A 19,562-nucleotide genomic window follows, 5' to 3' on the forward strand; every position below is an offset into this window, starting at 1 on the left:
GACGTGAAGAACATGAAGGTATATGACATGAAGAACATGAAGGTAGACAGTAAAAGAACACGAGGGCAGCCCTGCATCTATGACACACTAAATTTAAGAACAACTTTATATCTACATCAGAATGAAGATTTGACTGTACATTCTAACAGCGTTAAGGATCGACTTCCAGGCGAAGGGGAAGACCCCACTCCCTGAGTTCCAGGTGAGGGAGGGAGCTGTTACGTGACTGTATGGTGCCTGGTGAAGACAACGAAGGACTGTGCCAATGAGGGCTTGAGACTGGCCCGGCTTCGACCCTCACCCCAGCACTGAACGTCACCAGCAGTGACGTCTGCCTATCCCCAGGGCTGCTCGATCCCACCAACGAATCTTAAATGGTAATTCTTGCTAATGAGGGCTTCGAGTGAAGGCATATTTGCTTTTAACATCGCCGAGATTGGACGCTTGTGAAGCAAAATGCAAGGAACTAGTCGCCGTGAACCGTCTTTCACGTATTCCTCATCCCTGATAGACGTACATGCACGATCTTGGTTCATACCGTTCCCTGTGTCCACAGTTGGCCACTCCAGCCAGTCTGTGGCGGACCCGGAGGCGGCCGTCTGCACCAGAGACTCCGACGAGCCAGTAAGTAGTGATCCTCCAGACGGCCACGTCATGGTGGATTGCCGGGTGGCCCTGGGCCGGCCACGTCGTATGACGGAGGGAAACGAAGTAGCCATTAAAGCAACAGGCTGGCTGGTTGGTTGGCTGGCAGCCATTGTCTTGGTTCGAATAATAAGACAACCTGTTAATTTCCAAACTGGCCAAACTGCTAACTAAACAGCCAATTATAGTTATTCTTAACTCTTAGTTTTGTTCGCTGATTATATCATAATTCAGAGTCGACGTGATTTCAAAATGTACTGGTAGTCTGTACCTTGAGGACATCTGGTGGTAGTTCACGGCAGTGGTCTGCAACTCCACTGAGGAAAAGACTCTGGCTTACGTTTGTGTTACGTCTGCCTCTCCCTCAACATCCTACCGTAATCTCTGCCCAGTGGATCTGTTATCTTTGCTCTCTGGATAGGTTATCTCCGCTCACTGGATCTGTTATCTCCGCTCCCTGGATCTGATGTTATCTATGCCTCTCTGGATCCTTTATCTCTACCAACTGGATCTGTTATCTCTGCTCATTAGATCTGTTATTATCTATGCTTCTCTGGATCTGTTATCTCTGCCAACTGGATCTGTTATCTTTGCCCACTGGATCTGTTATCTCTGATCACTGGATCAGTTTTATCTATGCCTCTCTGGATCTGTTATCTCTGCCAATTGGATCGGTTTGTTATCTCTGCTCACTGGATCTGTTATCTCTGCTCACTAGATCTGTTACTTCTGCCCACTGGATCACTATCTAATGGGAAGATAGTGTCGTGATATATGGTGATGAAATCATCAAGGGTTTTGATCATTCTTCGTAGATGGTGGTGATGGTGAAGGTATAGTGTAAGAGGTGACATTAGTGGGAGCTGTGATAGGGTAGAGTGAAAACAGTGACAGGAAGATGGTGAGCTCGTGGAGAAAGGTGATGGTGAGGATGCGGAGGTGGTGGTGGTGATAGTGACATTTAACGCGATGGTGATATGGTGACATGGTTGGTGATGCGAGTGAGATTATACAGCCAGGAATGATGGTGAGGTCTCAAGATGGTGGTGATGAGGTGGTGGTTGGTCATGGTGATGATGGTGGGGCTACGTTAGTGATGGTGAGGATGATGAGGTGTGTGTGCAATGGTGGCGGTGATGGTAATAGTATAGTGATAGGAGGTGATGGTGAGGTGAGGTATGAGCAGACGTGATAGTGAGGATGTGGCAACATTACCGAAAACAGGATCTACCAATTACTGACTCCATATTTGCTTTCACTCATGACGTCACGTGATTATACACTGGCGGAGGTCAAGGTCGATGACCATTTGGCGGAGGTCAAGCTAATCATCGCCGGCTACTGTCAAGCCATTATTAATCACCGGGTACTGCAATGTTAACAACTCCCGGCAACTGTCCAATCATTAACTAATAACTGCTGTCAAGTTAATAGTTACCGGCACTTTCCAGTCACCCTAACTCCTGACCGCTGTCAAATCACCGACTGTAAGCTTCTGTCGAGTCATTAAGTTACAGACACCATCCCCCCTGTCAAGGCATCCATTCTTGACCACTGTCACAAGCAGCCTTTTTTTTTTAACTCAGCCGCTGTCAAGTCATTTAAACTAGTGGTTGCTGTTACGTCATCAACTACGTGTGTCGGTCGTTCTGGACGAGTCGTTAAACTACCGCCGTCGTCAAGCCATTAGCTCCCAGGCGACTTCAAGTCATGAACTACTTGACCACTGTCAAGTCATTAACTACTGGACGCCGTGAAGTCATTACCATGAGGTTTCTTTTTTTGTGGTCAGAGTCGGCGGCTCCCGGACCTGCAGCAGCAACCTGCCATTCGTCCTGCCTTGGGATTCCCCGAGACTACCCCCACCCTCCGCCCACCCCCAAACCCAAGGGTAAGGGGTGGGTTGGGGTAAAGGGTGGAGGGGTTGAGGTGAGGGATGGGTGGGTGGTGGGGAGGGGATTTGGTGAAGGGTGAGGGGTGGGTGTGTGATTGGGGGGGGTAAGGGCTGGGGGTGTAGTGGGTGGTGGGTGGTGTAGTGGGTGGTGGGTGGTGTAGTGGGTGGTGGGTGATGATGGGTGGGGGGTGGGTTCTGAAGGATAGGGGGTGAGGAAGGTGTGTGTGTAGGGTGTGGGTGTCCTAAGGGGCTAAGGGATTGGGGTGTGTGGGTAGGAGTAGTGAGGATGAGCATCGTGCGAAGGCGAGAGATGTGAGGGGACCTGGTTATCAGCTGGAGGGCAGTAATGTTATGTACATCCCCTGATGTTAGCCATACAGGCAGGAGGGTACGTAAAGTCGAAACCTCCTCCCCAACCACCCATCGCTCCCTTCGGCAACAAAAGCCGGCAGGAGAAGAAGAGCCGTGAAGCAGAGCCATGTACTATGGAAGGTATACACTGCCAAGATCTTCAATAGGAAAGTGTGGTTAGAAGAAGACTATAACAATCGCTCTGCTGCAGCAGGAACCTTCGTGGGGAGGAGGAGGCTGAGACATGAAACAAGAAAAGGACGAAGTGATCTCGTGATTTAACGAAATTTGGGATGAATACGTTTCATTTTTTAATAAGGTTCGTCTCATAACTGATATCTTCAGTATTATTCGACTCGTAATTTATAAGAGCTGACAGTCCTCACACTGATGGCTTCGGCTCGTAGTATAGTCCAATATTCTACAACTTTTCGTCTGAAATAGACTTCTTTCTTTTCCTCATATCTAAAAAATTTTCTTCCTTACAATTCTCTGCTATTATTTTTGATTTATCCAATGGGAAGAAATTGTCATTTATGTTGTGGAAATTATTCACCATTTTTAAAAGCCTATTAGATCCTTTCGGAGTCTGAACCATTTGGAGAAAATAAATCTAGACTGCAAAATCTTTGTTTATCGGGCTTATTTTTGCGTAACTGAAGTAGTTTCAATGCTCTTCTTTGTATTCATTCTAGTCTTTAATATTCTTCGGTGACCAGAACAGTTTATTCGAAGAGAAGTCTGAGCATGGTGCTGTAAAACAGTGTGATGTTTTCCTGTGTCTCTGGCTATGAATAATGTGTTCATCTGTGTCTCTGGCTATGAGTAATGTGTTCTTCTGTGTCTCTGGCTATGAGCAATGTATTCTGTGTCTCTGACTATGAAACCTTCATGGTGTGCTGCTAGGCATTGCTCTGTATATTCTAGATCATTCCGTATTACCGCTCCAAAAAGCCCCTGACCTTTTCCAGTGACGGTGTACGGCACTAGAAGCTTTTGGAAAAGCCATATGATTCTTTCAATGAGACCTCAACCTAAATATGATGCAAGATCTCTAATTCTAAAGAGAATTTTAGGTATCTGTTGTAGAGTACAGGATATATGTGGGTCTCAGGAGATCTGAGCCCGTCTGGCCTCACAGATTTGTGGGGTAGATTTAGCTGTGAGTGCTACAGATGTTTGGAGCCGCATAGGATTCCAGACATGCCAATACGCAGGTATTTACGCAGATAAGAACAGGTCATCCCATCCCAAGAAACTATCAGACGGGTCAGGCGAGACTACATCTGATGGCTCAGGTCTAGGTACCTGAGGATAATGGACCTGAGAACTTAGCTATGACCCTTAGAGACTTGTGACACACACACGTCTTGCCTTTCTGAGTGCACCATTAACATTTTCTCTTAACACCAGAAGTGTCCATCTGACATATAAATGAACTAATATCATTGGCTCTTTCAGGAAAAGCTTGATTTCAAAGCAGTAACTGAAAAAAAAATGCTATATATGTAATCGTCTCTTGATAGAGTTAAAGATATTAGGATATAACGTCTCCATTATAAAAGTCCTCATAAGGTAGACGGAGGTGGAAATGATACGCTAAATGTAACCAAGGTACGTAAGATGGATGCCCATATATACAACCTAATACACCCTTTAAGTGATAAACAAGACTTCCACAAATCATTTCTAGGGTAGTGTACAGAAAACCTTAAGCAATGCGCACCAAAAGGATGTCACCTTATATACGAAACGAGATGAAATCTTTTAGTTGGAAACGAAGAAAAAAAATCATTTCAGGGAGACTTGGCTCAGCATTAAGTCGGATCCGCTGATGGAGACCACAAGGGTAACAGGCCAATCAACGCAACGGAAGATTAATTTTTCAAATCAAATCATCTGGCGTCGAACAGGAGGTAATAACATTTCACATTTTACTGATATCCGCCAAGAGACAGGTATGATTAATGGAGGCGAAATCGGCGGGAAAAAAGGAAGAGAGATACCCTCACGTGATCAATTTCGATTAAGGGGGAAGGAGAGAGAGAGAGAGAGAGAGAGAGAGAGAGAGAGAGAGAGAGAGAGAGAGAGAGAGACGAGCAGAGATCCCAGTTGTGTTAACTGGATTAAGCTCCCAGATGTGGTCACGGTTGACGAGATGAGGATAAACGCGAGGAACAATACATCGAGTTCCCCCTCCGGAGAAACGCTCTCTCTCTCTCTCTCTAGACATGTGAAAAAGGGAATTAGAAGGAAGGATGTGCGCCAAGTTGGATGACTGAATAAATCAATCGTTTATGTAAGTTTGAGATGATCATGATATAGAATATCTACACTAAGGGGCATTAAAGGGCCATGGAATTAATACAAGATTAAAATTTCAACTGACCACCTTGATAAACAAGTATTTCGATGCGGTGTTAAATTAACGAAAACTCCTCAAAAAATTTGCCTCAACCACAAAACGTAACATTTAATTACAGAAAATGGAAACTTAAACTCAGAAAACATTCGCTGCGATGACGCACATCAGCGTCCGTAAAAGTCATATGCCAACAAGCAGACAAGGACATCCCCAGAATGCAAATCACATTTCCGACCATCAATATCTTCAACGAATCACTTCAGAAAGCGACTCAATTCCTTTATGAAAAATAATGCTTTCCGAAATACCGTGCTATTAGCCGTAAATCGGTTCTAAGAACACTATTATCAACAATAATCAGCGATAGCCACATTTTCTTTTGAAGTGATTCCCTGAAAAACGAATATCAACACGAGAGAGTCGATATACAACATGATGTTTAACGAATGGAATTAAATTCTTCAGACATACACTTAGATTCCAAAATACCCTTAGGATATTGTATACTTATACTTTCAAAAGGGTTTCGTCAATCGCGTAAAAGATTCTCAAGTAGAATGAAAACTCGCGTTACAGGGAGAGTCTACACCAGGGTTGTGGTGGGGTGGCCCACAGAAGGGAATCAACGCGAGGTGTTCAATAAGAGAGGATCAGAAGGGTATGACAAGTGGGGTGGCACACAGCTCAAGTCGTGGACCCGTGCTCTTCATCATCTCGAATGAAGGATCGAGACACATATGTCCCGTGCTCTTCATTATCTCGAATGAAGGATCGAGACACATGTGTCGCTAGGAGAATATCAACATTTTTCTGATGACATAAAATGGGGAAAATTTAGCCCAGTCACAGGAGGGAGACTGCCTGCCTGAAGACTTGACAAATGATGTAGGCAAAGGTGATGGCGTGGTCAGAAACATAGCAATAGGACTTCATTGCTGACAAGTGCAATGAAACGTACTTTAGTTATGTATATAGAATGCTCGGGCAAACCATTATTAGTGGTAAAAAAAAGAATAAAAGACCTTGAAGTGGTCATCAGTCATGACTTAATAGAATACTAAAAAAATATGCAGATGATAAAGCCAACAGAATGTTAAGTTTCATAACTAGAAATATGATGAATAAAATTGAGGCAATACTTATTCTTTACAACGCCTTGGTCAGACGTCATGTGGAGTAAGCTGTTCAGTTCTGGTCAAAACTTGATCAAATACATAGAAAACTAGAACAGACTCAGAGAAGAGCAACAAAACTTAAGTCATTCCCTCGAAAATGTGCAGACTCTAAGGCAATCTAATATGGAAGTTTTCAAAATACTACCAGTACAATAATTTCGAGAGCATGACACGAAAATTTCCTCTTATAAGAGATTTGATTAACAAAAACAAGAGCATGAAATCAAAACGAAGGAGCTACAAAAATAGCAACGTGAGCAAAAAGTATTCTTTTTTTAGCCGTAGAGTGATCACGGTTAACACAGTGAACTGCCACCAGATTTCAGTACAAAACTGTCAAACAAGCTTGATAAATACTTCGGTGATACCTCTTATCTTGAAGGCGGCCCGTTTCAAGAAGGGAAAAACAGATTTTCGTTTATTATTTAAGAGAGTCATATTCTTTTCCATTTCAGACACGAGCCTCCTCCAATGCAGCTGAGTTGGGATCTTTTCCGTTCACACTTTCCTATAGAATTCCCATGGTAGTATATTCTCTCTAACTCACTGGTACCTCTCTCACAATCTTTACCTAAGTTTATGATTAGTTCTTTCTCTCAAAAGCCTCCTTATTCGGGATCCTTATCTGGTTCCTTTCTCAGAATCCTCACCCAAGTTCCTTACTCTCTCTCTCCCTCACTGTTCTCACCCAGGCGTCTTACTCTCTCTCTCTCTCTCTCTCTCTCTCTCTCTCTCTCTCTCTCTCTCTCTCTCTCTCTCTCTCTCAAAGCCGTCATCTCCATCTCTCACCCAGGTTGCTCACCACCAAGACGATCTCCTCAGAATCCTCACTCTTGGTTCCTCGGTAAATCTCTGTCGGAATCTTCATCAAAGCGTCCCACTAGGCCCCTTTTCTCAGGGCCTTGACCTAGAATCCTCACCAAAGTTCCACACCAGATCCCTTGTTCAGAATCCTCAGCCAGGTGCCCCCACCTGGTCCTACACTCAGAATCCTCACCCAGGTAACTTACCTGGTCCTTCACGGACACTCCTCAGCGTGAGCCGTCCACCAGGTCTCAAACAACTCACATTCTAGGCTATTATACTGAATACTAAACACAGACCGTTCCCTGGGCCATCACTACCGCTGACACATACAGCAGCAGCAGCAGCTGTGCTGGAAACACACGGGTCCGACACCAAAGCTGCAACGTACAGCAGAAGAGGATGTGCTGGGTTAACACGGGTCCGACACTGTCTTTGCCACGGACAGCTGCAACACAGCTGTGCTGGGTCGGCACAGGTCCGACACTACTGCAGCTACGTACAGCTACAGCAGCTGTGCTTGGTCGGCACGGGTCCGACACTACCGCTGGCAGGTACAGCCACAACAGCTGTGCCCTCCCATCCCCCTCATCCCCTCTCCCCCCAACATAAATTACCCATGTCCAACAATAAAGTCAACAGTTTATTTCTGTTAATTGCCAATATCCTGCAACTTACAACCAGGATCATATGCCAATTAGCGAAGGTGATCGGCAGCTTCCTGGTATGATAACGACCATCGTGAAACAACCTTACCAAACACTGTTATTTGTGGCGCGGCCACTCGTGGTGTGCGAGGGGAGTAGTACGTCTCTCCCCGCCCCAGACGGTGAAGAAGTTACTGCAACATCCCCGGCACGAAGGACGTCAGACGCCTGTCGGATCCCAGGCTCGCACCTGAATCTCCTTATCAGCAGACCTGCCAGCTACGGAGATTAATTAGGAAAAAGACATTTCCTTTTTCTCTCTCTCTCTTTTTTGCATTCAAACTGTTTTATTTCCCCGGAGAGTCATTAAGCAGGCGAGAACTGCAACATGACGGAATTACCAACGACTTATTGGCGGGAGGAGAGAGAGAGAGAGCGAGAGCGAGAGAGAGAGAGAGAAAAAAAAAAGACGATGTTCGTGGCTTCAGATGATTGCGTTTGTAAATCGTGAGAAATGAAAATGATACGGACTTCCGGGAGCACCTGTGGTCCGGCAAGAACCCAGCAGAGCCTCAGCCTCAGGAGGAGCGTCTGCCTCACCAGCAACCTTCACACTTGACTGGCCGCCGCTTGTGATCTATTACACGATCTTGGTGCATCAGGGCGTCCCGTGCTGCGCCTCACACCGCCCTCACCAGGCAGGGGGCTCTCATGTGTGTGTGTTGCCCGTCACAGCCTGGTCACCAGGCAGGGGCTCCTGTGTGTGTGTGTGTGTGTGTGTGTGTGTGTGTGTGTGTGTGTGTGTGTGTGTTGCCCGTCACAGCCTGGTCACCAGGCAGGGGCTCCTGTGTGTGTGTGTGTGTGTGTGTGTGTTGCCCGCCACAGCCTGGTCACTAGGCAGGGCCTCCTGTGTGTGTGTGTGTGTGTGTGTGTGTGTGTGTGTGTTGCCCGTCACAGCCTGGTCACTAAGCAAGGGCTTCCGTAAATGCGTGTTGCCTGTCACAGCCTGGTCACCAGGCAGCACACACACACACACACACACACACACACACACACACACACACACACACACACACACACGTATTATTGGGAACACTGAGAAACTTGTGTAATATGACTTACTAGGAAGCCTAGTGGAGAGTGGCAGCCAGGTAGTGGAAGGGGGCAGTAGCCAGGTACTGGCGGAGGGCTGTGTGGTCTGGTGAGTGGCCGGAGGTGTTTGATATGCTGTGTGGCCTGATGTGTGGTTTTTGCATGTGGACTTGCTGTGTGGTCCGCAGCGTGGCATGGTGTGTGGCCCTGCTGTGTTATCTTTCGACTCGCTGTTTAATAACCTATTTCTACTGTTTAATAACCTATTTCTACCTATTTCTACTGTATGAGGAGGAGGTTCTATAATCGTGGAGCCCCATCTCTTGTGCTGCATGGGGAGGGAGTTCTACACTCGTGGGGCTCCATCACTTGTACTGTAGGGGAGGGAGTTCAACACACGTGGAAACCCCATCTCTTGAACTTTTACTATTATGCAACTTTTCAAACTCTTGGATGCTGTCCACGTTTAATGCGTCATAATTCAGTTTATTCCATTTATTTCCTTCTCTTTTAAAATGAATTCTTTTACGTCTTTTCTAATATGTTGTAAAGTGTTATAATATTGTATAGCAAACCACTGGATGAATCAATCAAAAAATCTACTTGGTAAGTGAGCTGTTATAATATGCGCTGAACAACAATGACCGAATGATGTGTCAAATCGTATAACAAATGAACTATTTACTATGGGCAAAGTAACGATACTTTTCAAGTATCTGAAAAAGTGTTGTGGATGAAATGCTGACAATTATCGTGTAATATTCGGTAGGCATCATCACCGATCCCACTAATTTTGCAACAGCCAAGTACATATTGTCGCAGGGTGTGTGTGTGTGTGTGTGTGTGTGTGTGTGTGTGTGTGAAGCCTTGATGATGAAGTGAGCGTTTGGTCTGTTCATCATCAACAAGAGGGGCAAACTTCCATATATATATATATATATACATGGATTAGTTTGGAGTAGCGAGTAGGAAGACATACAGATGTATCATATGTACATTTTTCAAATACTAAAACAGGCGCAAATAATATCAGTAGTGGACTTGAAGCAAAATATTTATAAAGTCTATTCTTAAACATATTTTTGGGAAACCATTTCATATGTTAATAATTCTGTCGGTGAAAAAGCTTGTTAGATCAAGGTGATCGAACCCTTCAATGGTTCTGAATACCTGTATTAGTTCACCTCTTGACCTTCTCTTTTCTTAAGCTAAATAAATCTAGGTCGTTCAGTCGGCTAAGTTTTTGTTTCTTCTCAGTTCGGAAACTCCTCTTGGTCGCTTGACTCTATACTCTCTTCATTCTGATGTCTTTCCTCAGGAAGGGCTGACCAAAACTGAATCCAATATTCAAGGTGGGGACGCGCCAGTATCTTGTAAAGAGTGAGGATAATTTCCCTAGACTTCAATTCGAAAGCCCCTGCCTATGAATGCAAGAATTTTGTTCGCCAGTTTTTTTACGGTTTCATTACACTGCTTACTTAGCTTTAGGTCTCCAGAGGTTTTATTTCCCCGAAGTCTTTTTCCTCATTTAACTTTTGATGCTTAAGAGAGTTCATACTGTAGTTTGCCTTTTCACATTTACTAACGATATGTAAACAAGCGTTTCTTTGCTACTTTCAGCAATAAACGTTTCATACCGACGTTTACTTTGATGTAATAGTTCCTTAGTTTCTTTACGCAACTTTATGTAATCTCCTTTATCATGTTGGCTATTGGTGTGTTAGTTTCTTATATGTTACGTTCCTAGACAATAGGCATTTCTTTATCATTATTCCACCATTTCGGATTCGTTTTTGAAGATGACCGTCTACCACGCATTGGTATACATGTCCCATCCACCGCTTTGAAAGTTTTACTGAAGCTTTTCCAAGCTATGTCCATACTGTTTTCATTCACGATCCTCATTTGTAGCTGGAAGTAAATCTACTGTCTCCCCGTTTCGAGTTGGTTGCTCATTTAATTGTACTGGAGCAATGTCATGCAATTCAAGGTAGAGCCCACACTATGTGCTACTGGGAAGAGATTCTCCTCACTCAGATACTGGCATGTTAAAACCTCCCACTATGATCGAACCTTGTTCTGGTAAGTGATCAAAAAGTCTTTCGTCGACCTGTGGTGTCTATACTCGGGTTCTATAAACTAATCCTACTCATTTTCTCACGAACCTTATCTTTGATTACTACGAAAATAGGGGACGATCTTATCAACAGCTACACCATTTCTCATGACAGGATAAGATTAGCTTTCACGAAGAACAAGACATCACCATCTATATGTTTTCCCCGTCACTTAAACATACCATCCTACAGTGTTCAACAAGTTAAACGGTCATATGGAAGGCGAGACAGTTCAGGTTGGACAGTGGATACCAAATTATTTAGCCACTGACTCCCATTTCTTCGTCAGAGCCATCGTCAGTACGTGCTACAACAGCACCAGTAGTCTGTTGGCAGGTATCCATCTGTATATGTACAGTACTTTGTGAGGGATTATGTTCGGTGGTGATGGTGACAATGTGATAACGGGCGATGCTAGCGATTCAAAACTTCAGCCCAGGTTGTGATCTACGTGAGGTGTGGTGGTGACTGTAGCGGAGGTGTGATGGTGGTAGTCGTGAAGGCGTTGGTAGGTGTCGGTGACATGGGAGGTGCTGATAGTGTCGGGAGGTAAGCCTGGAGAAGGCGGTGGAGGCATGGTATGGTGGTGGTACGTGGAAGTACAAGGGGAGGACAGATAACAAAAAACCCGATGGTCCGTAACGATGTTCTCTGTCGTAATACCATATACATGTTAGGAACATGACCACAAGACAGAGAGGACCTCCCTATCCAACTCTCCCTCTAGCTCACATGCCAACAGGAAAAATAATTGAGATAATAAAACCATATAATAAGGGAAGAGGTGCCGACTGGATAACGTTCCTTGCCAAAAGAGCAACATATGCTGTAGGGCTGGAGTCTGAACAAGGAAGACATGATTAGTGGAAAACCAAATATCTTTTATCCTCCTCATTGCTAATAGATATCAGAGAAGCATTTGGCCGATCTTGATTTGAAGGTTTGAATAGTTTCTGCTGATACTGCATCGGGAGGTAAGTTACTCCACTGCTTCACATCTCTTCATGTGATAAAAACTTTTGCCCATATCATTACACTGCTTTTCTTTTTCATATTCACAGTTGTGGGTCTTGAATCTCCGTCTACAGCGAAGATATTCTAGAATGTTATATTGTCAAATTTTTTTCGGCATTTTGAAAACCTGATCAACTCGATTTTCTTTTTTTTTCTCTCTCTCTTTCAAAGACGCTTCTGAGTCTGTGTATTTCCTCACATGGTCCTTCTCTCAGTGAAGGGAATCCTTTGCCTGCTGTTCTTTGAATTCGTTCGAGTTTCTCGTCATCTTTGGTGAGGTTTGGTGACCAGAAGTGACCAGCGCAATGCAAATGAGATCTAATACCTAAGGACATTATAGATGACGAGTATTGTACCTTATGTTTTGTAGTTTATATTTTTCGCTATGAAAACCCGACATCCTCTATTACCATGACAGTACGCAGCAGCTAGGCAACCTCGACCGTGTTTATGGCTATAACTGATGATCACTCGAAGGTTATTTTCCACCTTAACTTCTGTTGTTGGTTTACCAAGTATTTTGTTTCTCTTTTCGGCACCGAAGCTAAGCCATGAGGCGGTGGTGTGATGGAGGCTTGGGCTGGTGGTGGCGGCGTGATGGAGGCACGGGGTCGTACAGTGGTGGTGTTGGAGGGTGTGGAGTCGTACGGTGGTGATTTTGGAAGAGTGTGGTCGTATGGTGCTAGTGCCGGTGGAATGGGAAGGTGTGGTGGTGCTGGAGATGGTGGAGGGGTGGGATGGTAGTGTTGGGCTGACAGATATGGGATGATGGGTAATGGTGGAGGCGCTGGTGGGTGGGGATGGTGATAATGGTGGAAGGCTGGGCGTGAGGAGTGATGGTGATGGGATGGTGATTGGTTGTTTGGTCGAAGGTGATGATGGGGCGGGTTGGGTTGCGGTGGGGCGGGGCGGGTTGGGGCGGGGTGGTGAAGGCCAGATGGTGGTGGTGAAGACGCTGGGTAGTGATGGGGCGGGGCGAGGCGGGGTGGGGCGGTGGAGGTAGCAGCGGGGCAGAGTGGTAGTGGGGCGGGGCGTGGCTGGGCGGTGGAGGAGGGTAGGTGGTGCCGGCGGGGCAGGTCGGTAGTGGGGCGGAATGATGATGCCGGCGGCGGGGCGGGGCGGGGCGGGTGGGGCAGGTGTGAGGCAGGGCAGGTGTTACCAGACATCGTGGTGCCCGTCTAGCTGTTTCTCAACCACCCGCCGCTCGCTGTGACGTCACCCACCACACGCATTCTCTTTGTTTACCGGTAAAGGTGGCCGGGGTGAGTGCGTGAGGTGCGGGGTGTGGTGTAGGGGTGCGTGGCGGTGGTGGGGGTGGTGCAGGTGGTGTGCTGCTTGGGGCCCCTGACCCCCCCACCCTCTAAACCCCCCCCCCTCTTCAGGTGAGTGTTCCTTGTGGCGCGGCGGCGGTTGGCTGGCTGGCTGGCTGGCTGGCTGGCTACGGGGACCGCGGTGCTCGGCTCTGATGAGAAGGCTGTGTGCTTGGCTTAGATTACATTCCCGATACTGTCCACTTGGGGCGCCCGCCCCGTGTTGCCATTCCTCAGTCGCGCCCAACACTTCTGTGGGAGACGGGGAGGGCCGCCTCTGCTGGGGGGAGGCTGACGGGTCTCCCACGGCGCTGACGGAGGACTGGGAGGGCGGCGTGGGCGGAGCCGGGGCAGGGCGGGGCGGGAGACTCGCGGGGCAGGAAAGCGGGTGGACAGGAGGAGGTGGCAGTACGGCGTGAGGGGGGCGGGCGGCCGGCGAGCGCTGAGTAAGACATTGGAGCCGGCGGCCCCCCGCACGCCCCTCCTGCCCACTCACCGGCCCTCTGCCTCGTACAGTACCACGCCCACGCCGCCCACACGCCCACCCCGCACCCGTAGGTGTGGCTGGGGAAGCACTAGAGCGAGTGAGAGGGAGGGATGTGGCCGGGGCGAGGCGGAGGAGAGGCGGGAGTCCGTATAGTGAGGGCGCACCGGGGCGGTCTTCAGGTAGGGCTGATATTTCTCACGCCGGGTCCTGGTGGTTATCTGGCGGACAATTTAGGCAGCGTGGAGGTCGCTGGCTGCTGGCATGGGGGGTCCGGGGCCTGCAGCCTGGGCACGTCCCGGGGGCCTCTCTCTCTCTCTCTCTCTCTCTCTCTCTCTCTCTCTCTCTCTCTCTCTCTCTCTCTCTCTCTCTCTAACCCTCCATCAACCGTAGGGGAGGGGGTTAGGGTGGTCTCCCCCCCCCCACCCCTCTTGGATCGAACACCCAAGTTGTCCCAGAAGTGACGTCAGCCCACCAGTTCCCCCGGGGTGGAGCGAGGGATGAAGGTCTGCAGACCCAACACCCGGGTTGATCTAGATGTGATGCCCGGCCCACCCAGGGGAGGCTCCTCGGACCGAACACCCAAGTTGTTCCAGACGTAACGCCCCAGCCCCTGAGGGAGAGAGGGGCTGGTCCGTGGACCCAGCACCCAAGTGGCTGGGTCTACGGTTACTCTGGAGGCTGGCGAGGGAGGGTAGACTATAGGCACAAGGGAGGCTGGTTTGTTCGACATCCTCACCTGGATCAGTTGAGCCATGCTTTATAAGACCATACACCAGGTGCAACATGCTGCAGGAAGGTCGACTTACTTACTCAGTCCCCCCCCCCTAAGAACCCGGTGTGATCCCAGGTGGGGGGGGATGTAAGGAAGGGCGTCGGGGAAGGTGGTGGTGGTGATGGGGGACTTCCAAGCTGCACTGCTCCCTCCCTGTGAGAGGGGTGACGGACCGTGGTCTGAACTCCCAAGTTGTTCCAACAGTGACGTCCAGGTCCCTAGGGGGAGTAAGCGAGGGAGGGTGGTCCGTTCCAGGCGTGACTCCCCCTGGGGAAAAGGAGGGGTCTGTAGAATGAAACACCCAAGCTGTCCTACGACTTGACGGCTCGGCCACCTCTGGGCCCCCGTCCCGTACCTCCCGCCGCCCAAATACGTCCTCACGCAACGACCTTTCTTGGATGATCTGCAGCAGACGTGGACGAGGCTGCGTCCTCAGGGACTCCACAGGAGGAGGCTCGTGCCCCTCTCGCCCGCACACGCCAGCCACCCTCCCGTCCTTTATGCACCTTCTACATTATTCATCAATTTTTATTTACATGTAAATTCTGTGGTAGGATTGTGACGTTACAGTTAGAGTGCGCACCAGAGCCAGCCTGATGAAAGGTGATAGCGGCACGCCAGGCCACCTGAGGTCAACAGGTGTGCTAATAAACCAGCTGTGTGTGTGGCCACCCTCACCCGAGCCTCCCTCACCTTTGCCTCCCTCATCTGTACCTACTCCACCTGTGCTTTCCTCACCTTTGTCTCCCTCACCTGTGCCTCCCTCACATATGCCTCCCTCACCCGCGTCTCCTCACAAATGCCTCCCTCACCCATGTCTTCCCAACTAACGCCTGCCTCACCCATGCCTCCCTCATCTGTCCCTCCCTCATCCATAACGCCCTCGCCAGTGTCTCCCTCAACAGTACCTCCCTGTGCCTCCCTCACCAGTGCCTCTCAGGACAACTGTATGAATCGCAGATAACAACACTGTGTCGTGGGACAAGTGATGATGAGATTCTCACCACTACTGGCAGACCTGAGTCTAGGGACGATCGACGCCACGTTTAAGGTTGAGCTGTTGACGCCCCAGTGTTGATCAGGTGATATCACCCAGGCTGTGACGCGGTAACCTGTGTTGACCAGTGTCCCCTGTATTGACCAGTGCCTCCCCTGTGTTGACCAGTGCCCCTCCCTGTGTTGACCAGTGCCTTCCCTGTGTTAACCAATGCCTCCTGTGTTGACCAGTGCCCCCCATGTTGACCAGTGCCCCCCTGTGTTGGCCAGTGCCTCCTGTGTTGGCCAGTGCCCCCTGCGTTGTCCAATGCCCCGTGTTAGCCAGTGCCCCCTGTGTTGACCAGTGCCCCCTGTGTTGACCAGTGCCCCCTGTGTTGGCCAGTGCCCCCTGTGTTGACCAGTGCCCCCAGTGTTGACCAGTGCCCCCTTTGTCAATCACTTCCCCCTGTGCTGACCAGTACCTACTGTGTCCCACAATGTCACTTATCTTTATTAGTACCTTTATTTTGATCAGTCTCGGTGTTGATCAATACCCTCATGGAGATCAATAACCCTCTCATGATCAGCCGTCTTGACCAGAGACCTGTACTGACCAGTGACGACCCACGTCAATCATCTTCCCCGTGTTGACCTGTGCCGCTTGTGTAGACCAATGCTCTGAGCTCAGACCAATGACCTCATGTCGACTGCCCTCTTGTACTGACCGAGATACCCCGCATTGACCCGTCCTCCCGTGTTGACCTTTTACCCCACAGTTCTCACCTGACCTTGGTCAAGGTTGGGCTTGCTCTGGTTCTCAGCGCCCTTAACCAGAAAGGAAAATAAAAAAAATGACTCAAATGCTCCACTGTGTTCGCTCTGCTTGCCCACACTGTACTGAAGACTACGTGAAAAAGATATCCCCAATACAGACTAAGAGAGATTACGTTTTCTACTTTTATGTTGACCTGTAAAGTGAGTTGTTCAAAAGGAGATGAGATAAAAAGCGACTTAAAGTGATGCGAGCAGACTGTGTGTGTGTGTGTGTGTGTGTGTGTGTGTGTGTGTGTGTGTGTGTATGTGTGTGTGTGTGATTTCGCACTCGTCAAAGCATGGGCTCGTGGTGATTTCGTGGGAAAGGGTAAAGGATGTCAATAGAACAGGTGATTTGGACACGAGAGAGGTGAAGCTATAGACGCCATTCGATAGCAAGGACGACTTCCGAGAGGCTTAAGAACATTACGATGATCCAGATTAAGAAGGAAAATAATGACAACAACAGAAACTAGCTGTTGGTTCACATCATAAAATGCTGAGGGGGATGAAATGGAAAGTGAACCGAGCCTCACCCTTGTCAGGCACTCTTGACTGAGACATTTAGATAAGGAGAACTGTGGGAGTAATATAAGTTGGAGGTGGTTATCAGACCCAAAAGCTAGGCTGGAAGATCTAACACAGGGCACAGGACGTACTTAGTGTACATTGCTGCCTTGGCTTCGAAAAAAAATTAAGATTTCAGGGTAGGAGATAATAGGAAAAGATAGAGAAACTTTAAGGTAGTTTGAGGAATGTCGTAGTAAGAGTTGATGTTGTGGGATTACTACTTCTTAGGCGCGACGTAAGATCCATCATTTCACGATGTACAACACAGGGTATCTGTACATCAGAGTACTTGATCCTACAGCACAGGGTATCTGTACATCAGAGTACCTGATCCTACAGCACAGGGTATCTGTACATCAGAGTACTTGATCCTACACACGTGAAGATAAATTTAGCAGTGACAGAATCCTATTTTGTGGAGGTGGCTTACATTTGAGAGAGAGAGAGAGAGAGGTCTGGACCGCATTGGCTATAGGTCGAATTCTGTACAAAGAAAAATAAGCAGGTATTTACCAAGTCTGAGGTAAGACCAGGTCATAACCCAGGAACTCAGCCGTCAGACAGGTCAGGTGAGACTACACTTGATGGGTCAGGTGAAATCCCAAAGGATTTGAGAACAGAGAGGTCTGGCCTTACGACACACACACACACACACACACACACACACACACACACACACACACACACACAGACCGTGCCTTTTCAAGCGAAAAAGTTAACGGTTTGAGCATCAGCGCCAGAAGTGTCAACCTCAAACGTGACGACACAATCATTTGGGATACGCTGGTTCTGGTCACCGTCCTGGATCAAAGACGAAGAGAAGTACTCGAACAAATTCACAGAAGAGCAACAAAACTAATTCCCTTGCTCAGAATGAAACTTACGAAGAAAGACTCACAGACCAAAAAAAAAAAAAAATCATTTTCGCTATAGCAGTGCAGACTCTGAGGACGTCTTAACAGACAGCTTCAAAATACTAAATAATTTCGAGAACATATGAAAATTCCTTCACCGGTCGATCTCAGGACACAATGATTTTAGCCCCACCCAAACACACACACACACACACACACACACACACACACACACACACACACGACGGCGACGACCCAACATTTGCGGCCGAATTTCAAAATATTCACGCGGGTTATCGATTTACACACGTCGCTTTGGACAGTGGATACGAATTCCTACGAAAATCACCATCAGTAAACAGCTGCCACAGTGTGTGTGTGTGTGGTGTGTGTGTGTGTGTCAACAATGCCTAATTAACCTTCCCCCTTATCATAAGCCAAACGTCTACAGTGCGTGTATTTTCTGGTGTATATTTTCAGCCTTTGGCAAGAGTGAGTTCAGTGAACCATCAATTACCAATGTAATTATTAGGATTATCATCATCAGAACATCTGTGTTGAGGACAGGTCTACAGATGCTGGGTAGAGTGACACCTGTGGCGTGTGGTAGGGTACTCCCATCCAACAACAGATGTCGTCCTACATACAAAAGTCTATCATGAGATTTTCCCGAACTGCTGTATCACGGGAGAGATGACGACCCCCCCCACTCAACATACACCAGCTCGCAGGCCAGACGGTGAGGGGCGGAGGCGTGGTGCGCTGGGCGGGAGGGAGGGAGGTCGGCAGCAGCGGTAGTTCTGGCTAGACATCGGCTGAGTCATAATAGACCAGCTGGTGTCAATGTCCTAGACCAGCTGGTGTTGTTACCCCAAACCAGCTGGTGTTGTTACCTCAGACCAGATGGTGTTGTTACTTCAGACCAGCTGGTGTTGTTACCCTAGACCGGCTGGTGTTGTTATCCTAGACCAGCTGGTGGTTATCGCAGACCAGCTGGCGTTGTTATCCCAGACCAGCTGGTGTTGTTATCCCAGACCAGCTGGAGTTGTTACCCCAGACCAGCTCAGCGGTGTTGCGATCCCAGACCAGCTGGAGTTGTTACCCCAGACCAGCTGATGTCACTACCCAAGACCAGCTGGTGTCACTACCCCAGACCAGCTGATGTCACTACCCCAGACCAGCTGATGTCACTACCCAAGACCAGCTGATGTCACTACCCAAGACCAGCTGGTGTCACTACCCCACCCCAGCTGGTGTCACTACCCCAGACCAGCTGATGTCACTACCCCAGACCAGCTGATGTCACTACCCCACCCCAGCTGGTGTCACTACCCCAGACCAGCTGATGTCACTACCCCAGACCAGTTGATGTCACTACCCCAGACCAGCTGATGTCACTACCCCAGACCAGGTAACATGGGTCGAGATGTCTAAGGGGCCGTGGACTTGCTGATGCCACTAGCAAGATCCATTGGTAGGCAATGATGAGAAGCGGCCGCCACTTTACTGTTCACAAGGTGACCTGGTCTTGGGCGAAGACGAAACCTGAAACTAACTTGCACGGGAGAGGAAACATAAATTCGCTCTGTGTCTTATTAGCTGCACGTCGGAGCGAAAAGAAGAGAGGGAGGAAAAAAAATAGTTTTTGGAGTGAGTCTGACTACAGAGAGATATGTT

The 19,562-nt window shown here is 48.2% G+C and overlaps 1 protein-coding gene across 2 annotated transcripts in view; it reads right to left on the bottom strand.

The window, feature by feature from the left end:
- Nucleotides 1–19,562, bottom strand: part of LOC139746486 (uncharacterized) — a 154,216-nt gene that overhangs the window by 77,313 nt on the left and 57,341 nt on the right. The gene's annotated exons all lie outside the window — the stretch shown is intronic.

Source organism: Panulirus ornatus, chromosome 65, assembly GCF_036320965.1.
Source record: "Panulirus ornatus isolate Po-2019 chromosome 65, ASM3632096v1, whole genome shotgun sequence".
Lineage (NCBI taxonomy): Eukaryota > Metazoa > Arthropoda > Malacostraca > Decapoda > Palinuridae > Panulirus > Panulirus ornatus.